Consider the following 6,890-nt stretch of genomic DNA (forward strand, 5'->3'; position numbering starts at 1 on the left):
TAAATGGAAGAATGCGGATTTGAATCCAGGTCTCCTAACTTTAAATCTAGCACTTTCCATTGTACCATGTAGCCTCAGATAGAGATAAGAATAGGGGCTGGACCTGTGATTTTACTGGTATAGGCAGTAGTGTGGTAGGAAGTGTTTAGCAACCAGACCAGCTCTCTGAAAAAACTCTATGTACTCATGACACACTTTTAAGTTTAATATGCATTGTTAACATTTCTGTCACTCTCTTAAATTAATCAACAAAACAATAAATCAAGACTTGATTTTTAGTTTGCCAATTTCTTAGGGATAAATGCTCACACTGAAAATTTAATAATGTGTTTAAGCTGGTTTCAGCATACCCCTGGGTATAGGGAACTCTCCAGTGAGGAAACTCTCACTAACAATGCTTTGGAAGCACTTTCTCTGCAACTTATAGAGATGTCTTAGAGAGATGTCTAGAGTTCAGAGAGGTTAAGTGATTTGTCCAGCATCACATTACTAGTGGGTGTCAGAGGCAAGATGTGAACCCAAGTTGTCTTGCCTCTAAGAACAGTTCTCTATCTACTCTGCCACACGATTTCTCATCTAAGAGCTGTGGGTCCTACATCTGTAGAAACATATGGCAACAAAATTGAAATGCTATGGCCTTGGGCCAAAACATTCAAGAGTTTCTGCCTTACTACTGGTAATACCAGAGACAGAATTTGAACCCAGGTCTCATGATTCCAAATCAAGCCTTCTTCCCCCTGCACCACAGCACAAAAGATGAATAACCTCATCATAATAGAATCAACATACTTTGCAGTACATTACTCACTATCCTCTGCTCAGCTCCATATTTCTTTCATTTCTCCCCAAGAAAATATATTGCAAGAAAATAAAAGGGGTAATGATGGAGACCAGTTTCTAGTGGCCATAGCAATGCCACTTCTCTCCCTTTTTCACATTACAGCCAAACATGGGCACCTGGCACTTTCTGGTCCTCTCCTTCTGCCATCTGCATAGGCTGTCCAACATGCCAGTGATGGAGACACAAGTATGCCAGCTCTTCACCACCAACAAGCTGCAGTAGAAACTCCCCCAGGAAATCTAACCAGATCATGTTGGAGAAACTGAGGAAGAAGAGGAACCTACAGTAACTGAATAAGAATGCATTCAGCTTCTTCATTACTTGGTGAAGGCCAGAAGAGAGAGGGAACCTCATCTACCAATGGGGACCCAGCCAGGATGAGAGGCCCCCTCATCAGATACATGAGAAGCTGTGTTTGAATGCTATGTTTCAGAGAATAGACAAAATAACTTGGGATCCACTTATCATAAAGATGGCCCACAAGACAAGGAGTTCTATGGACTAGATGAGGCAAGGCTTCCTGGAACTCTGCAGGCCCTATAGCTGGAGCCCAGGGCAGAGAACATCCCAGTGAGCAAAAGCAAAAGGGTCAAAATCTTCTCACAGACACCCTTCTTCCCTTCCACCTTTCCTAAATTCCCTGAAGGAGATGGGTTCTCTCCCTGCAGACTGAAGCTTAGACCCCCACCTCTTTTCTTTTTTTTTTTTAAGTGAGGCAATTGGGGTTAAGTGACTTGCCCAGAGTCACACAGCTAGGAAGTATTATGTGTCTGAGGCCGAATTTAACCTCAGGTCCTCCTGACTCCAGGGCCGATGCTCTAACCACTGCACCACCTAGCTGTCCTGACCCCACATATTTTAAAGGAACTTTTCAACCTACACACACACACACACACACACACACACACACACACATATGGAATGAGAGAACCAGGGAAAGTTTGGAAAAGAGGACTGCTCCATTCACCTACTATTCTGCTACATAAGTGGGTTGAGGCAACAGCCCTAGGGAATAAAAATGCATCTAGTCTCTCCTTCCTCCTGTTCCCTCATTCCAGACAGTTTCTGATACAGGGTCAGTCAGGCCAACAAATGCATTCATATATAACCACAAGTATATGGCTCCTATTACTTTCCTCTCCTCTCAGACTTAGCCTAGATCCTTTAAAGAGGGTAAGGGTTACAACGAGGGCTTGACTGTAGACAGCCCACTGGACATCACGGGAATAGAAGACTGCAAATGGAGCATTGGCAACAAGGGGCCAGGGGGACACCAGTCTGTATGGTCAAAGCCACACTGCTCAGCTCTCAAAAAAACAGAAAAACACTATACACATTTCCATATATTATAAGCCATATAAATAAATAAACCATTTTTATGTTATATACTTCTTTATAATAAACTATGGTTTATGTTATGTATTTTATATATTAAACATTGTACATTGTATATTACATGTAATAGTATATAAACCACATATGATAAATCATATAAACACACAAACATATGTATATGTATACATATGCACATATAGTTTTTATATATATACAAATATACTTTTAAAAATACATTTTATCATTTTAAATAAACAAAATATGTTCAGTATATTTCTTATATATGTTTCTTATGTATATATACATATATACATAAGACATATATGCATACATATATACATACATAAGAAGCATTTCCATCACCTCATCTATACCAGGTGGAATATAACAAAGAATTTTCAGTCAAGGCCCATTTTCCTCCATTACTATGGGCACGTGAGGGAGGATATACTACTTTCAACTGATCTTAGAGCTATCACCAAAACATTTCAGCTTAGCTCAAGATAAATACCTATAGGACACAGAAAGAATACTTTCTGATGCTAAAAATATGTGCATATATAAAAAAGTAGTATTAAAAAATGGTCCTCATTGAGCAAGATCATTCCCTTGGGATTCAGGGCACCGTAATTTGAAATTCATGGGATAGATCTAGGCTTCTCATTGTCCTGCGCTGACCTAGTGAGTTATCTAATACAGGTTTGATTTGATAAATGGCAGAAAGAATGCCAGTGATTAGGAATGCACAGTGAGATGAACAGGATAAATGCTACTTGAGTTCTGAAGTCAAGCTTCCCATTTGCTCAGTTGGTGCTGCTTGAGTGTATTTGGAGCCAGAGAACATATTTGTCAAGTGCTGACTACCAAGGGTGAAATGCTTTTTATCTGAATTGAACTTACCTTGTGCAGGTTGGCATGCCCAATGGTGGGGAGAGTGAACGCAGATTTCAGGAACATTCTTTATTCTGAAAAGGATGAACCATGGGATGTAACTTCCCTGTGATTGTTAGCTATCACCATGGAGCAGAGTGCCTTGGTAAGACATGGCCTGTTCTGAGACTTTCCCTTTCCTCAACTAAGAATGTGGTCCCCAGGGAGTTGGGCACCTGGCTCAGGATTATGCTCATAAGTAAGATACTGGGTTCCATCAATTATCTCCCCTCTGAGACTTCCCAGGAATGCAGTCAGGCAATAAGTATTTATTAAACACCTACTGTGTACCAAGGCAGTGTGCTGAGCAATGAGGAATACAAAAAAAAAAAGGCAAAAAACAGTCCCTGCCCTCAAGGAGATCTCAATCTAATATGGCAGACAACATGCAAACATCTATGGACAAAAATATAGACAGGATAAATTGGAGATAATCTCAAAGGGAAGGCACTAAAATTAAAGTCTGGGAAAAGGCTTCTTGCAAAAAGATGGGACTTTCTTCACTGCAGTAGATGAGTGGGTCCATCCAGGCCAGGAATCCAGGAAATTCCTTGGGATTCCCATCCCAAGGAATGATCTTGCTCAATGAGGACCATTTTTAATATTACTTTTTTATGTATGCACAAATTTTTAGCATCAGAAAGTACTCTTTCTTGTCCTATATATATTTATCTTGAGCTGAAACTGAAATGTTTTGGTGATAGCTCAAAGATCAGTTGAAAGTAGTATACGCTCCCTCATGTGCCCATAGTAATGGAGGAAAATGGGCTTTGACTGAAAATTCTTTGTTAGATCCCACCTAGTATAAATGAGGTGATGCAAATGTTTCTTATGTATGACTATAAGTATGCATATATGTCTTATGTATACATATGCATAAGAAACATATATAAGAAATACACTGAACATATATTTTGAATATATGATTTGGTCAACCATGTTCCTGGCTCACATGGTCACCTTTCCTCCTTCTCCAGTAGCACCTATTATTCAGTGTGACACCTAGACACAACACACAACTGCTCTCAAGCCATCATCATGCTCTATCTCCTCATCTTCAACCCAACTCTCCAGTTCTCACCCTGGGGCCCTAAGAGGCCTCCAGAAATGAGTCTGATGTGATCCTACCACCCTGCTGTTCTCTAGCCATCTTGATTTTATGACCCAGCCCTAATCAACATGATTCTTCTACAAAAATAGATCATATATTTGGTTATAATGAATCTCTTGGTAAACTTCAATAAGGTAAAAATTTTACATACCTTATTTTTTAGACAATGATGTAATAAAAACAAGAAATAAGAAAAATTTGAGTAAGAGTTATATCTGGTTAAAAAAATTTTGAAAGCTCATTAAACAATAATGACTTCAATAAAAATTAGAAAAAGAATATTTAAAAGATAATGATGACATAAGTATAACATATCAAAATCTATTTTCAGTCACTTTTCAGTTGTGTGCTACTCTTTGTGACTCCATTTGGGGTTTTCTTGGCAAAGATACTTGAAGGGGTTTTCCATTTCCTTCTCCTACCCATTTTACAGATGAGGAAACTGAAGCAGAGTTAAGCGACTTAAGGGTCACATAGCTAAAGAAACAAAATGAAATGTTAGAATCTAGAGGAAGAAATTTCTTATTCTGGGTTGGAGGAGTAAAGTGAAAGAAAATAAAACTTCTATTTCTTTTGATTCTGTTGAGCACAGCACAGAAGCTGTAGGTCCACTAGGAGAAATTAATGTAGTGAAGGTGGAGTTCTTCCAAGAGCAAAAGAAAAGAGGAACAGAGGTGGCCGAGATGCCAAGGAACAAGACTATAGACTACAGGGGCTCCACTTGGGAGTAGACAGAGCAAACAGTTGCAATGGACAGTGGTTATAAGATTGATTTGTGGATCAGTTTAAAAGGTTCCAATTCATAGATTTATGTACTACGCGTTGCTTTTCAGATTAAGGTTTTGTCTTCCAAGAATTAGTGTCTCTTGGAGAACTAGCTTCTTCTTGGAGAAGGAAAAAGAAGAAAAAGGTAATGATTCATCCCCTTGGCCTCTGCTCCTAAGGAAAAGGGATTGAGGAGGGAGAAAGTATTGTAACAAGTAAAACTGAACTGGAATAGAGTTGAAAAATAAATTAACCAAAGTTTAACCTCCTTTAGCCAATTGTTACTTTGAAAGCTCTATTTATGATTCAGAGTTAAACTGGATGTGTGTGTACTGTGTCACAATGTGTGCTTTCATTTGTTATTTAACTGTATTTATTGGTGTTTTAAATTAATTTGACTAAGAACATACTGTTTCTTTCTTCAGCCAACTGTCAAGTGCAAAAGACCTTGAGAAAAAACTCAGCAGTCTTACTCAGATGGGAAGGGGACAGCCAGGAAGAGAAGATTTGGATACAAAAGAGGTCCACAAAATGTTACATTATGGAGCAGTAACCAGCTCATCTCCTTATGTCTGGCCAACTTAAAAGGATCAATTTCAGTATGAGCATATGTTAGGAATTTCATAGATTTTTGTGAATTTGTGTATTAGTACATGAATATGTCTGTGTGAAGAAATTGAATTTTGCTTTCAAGTTATAACATTCACAATTTCCTGTGAATTTGGTGGAAATTAAGAGAGGGAAACTGGATTTTGATATGACTAATTGGAACTATTTCATCTCTGTTTGAAATTCAATTTATATCAATGGCAATTTCATGGGTTTTTTTTCTCTGTAGTAAGTTTCTGTGAAGAACATTGACTAGGTGGAACAAAAATTGAATAATTTGGATATCTGCATTCTGAATATATGCTTTTTTTTTAGAATATATTCTTGAGGATCCCCAACACCACCATTTCACAATGAGGGATGGCAGAGGGGAAATGAGGGTAAAGGGCTTTCTTAAAATTGGTTTTGTTGCCTATACTGCTCCAAGACATAAATGGACACATTATCCTCCGTAAATATCCTCTAAAATATCTCATGAACTTGGGATCTCATGAACTTGGAGGGAGAAAGAATGACAGAGAGAAAGGCAGAGACAGAGAGAGACAGTGATAGAGACACACAGTGCAAAATGCTCAAAATTATAGTGGTTTTTTTCTACCTGGCCAGGAGCTCCAATACATTCAAATAAGAGTGACCCAGTGGGACACTGGGAAAGGTGTATTTTTTCTATCCTATCTTCCTGGAGGTGCCTTCACTGTAAGTTGCAGCCTTCATTTCTGTTTCCTATATTCTAGCTGCATGTGTATATTTCTTTTCCCTCTTGTTAACTCAATTGTTCTTGTCCATATTTTGTTTTATCAGTCTACGCTATGTGTGATTTACTATTAGAAACTGCTAAAGTTAAATTCCTCATGCTAATAGCAGCTCTTTTTGTGGTGGCAAAGAATTGGAAATTGAGAGGATGCCCATCCATTGGGGAATGGCTGAGTAAGTTGTGGTATATGAATGTAATAGAATACTATTGTGCTATAAGAAACAATGAACAAGCTGACTTCACAAAAACCTGGAAATACTTGTATGGTCTGATGCTGAGTGAAGTGAGCAGAACCAGGAGAATGTTGTACACAGTAACAGCCACATTGTGCGATGACTAATATTGATAGACTTAACCCTTCCCAGCAATACAAGGACCTAAGACATCTCCAGAGGCCTCGTGATGGAAAATGCTATCCACATCCAAAGAAAGAACAATGGAAGTTGAATTGCTATTTTTTTGTCTTCTGTTGAGTTTTGTTTCCTCTTTCTGATGGTTTGTCCTATTGGTTTTAATTTTTACTTACAACATCACTAATGTGAAAA

At 38.3% G+C, this 6,890-nt stretch overlaps 1 pseudogene; it reads left to right on the plus strand.

The window, feature by feature from the left end:
• Window positions 1-883: 883 nt before the first annotated feature.
• On the plus strand, window positions 884-4,948 carry LOC114046672 (annotated as a pseudogene).
• The last annotated feature ends 1,942 nt before the right edge of the window (window positions 4,949-6,890 follow it).

This window comes from Vombatus ursinus, unplaced genomic scaffold, assembly GCF_900497805.2.
Source record: "Vombatus ursinus unplaced genomic scaffold, bare-nosed wombat genome assembly UNPS02014785.1, whole genome shotgun sequence".
NCBI classification, from domain to species: domain Eukaryota; kingdom Metazoa; phylum Chordata; class Mammalia; order Diprotodontia; family Vombatidae; genus Vombatus; species Vombatus ursinus.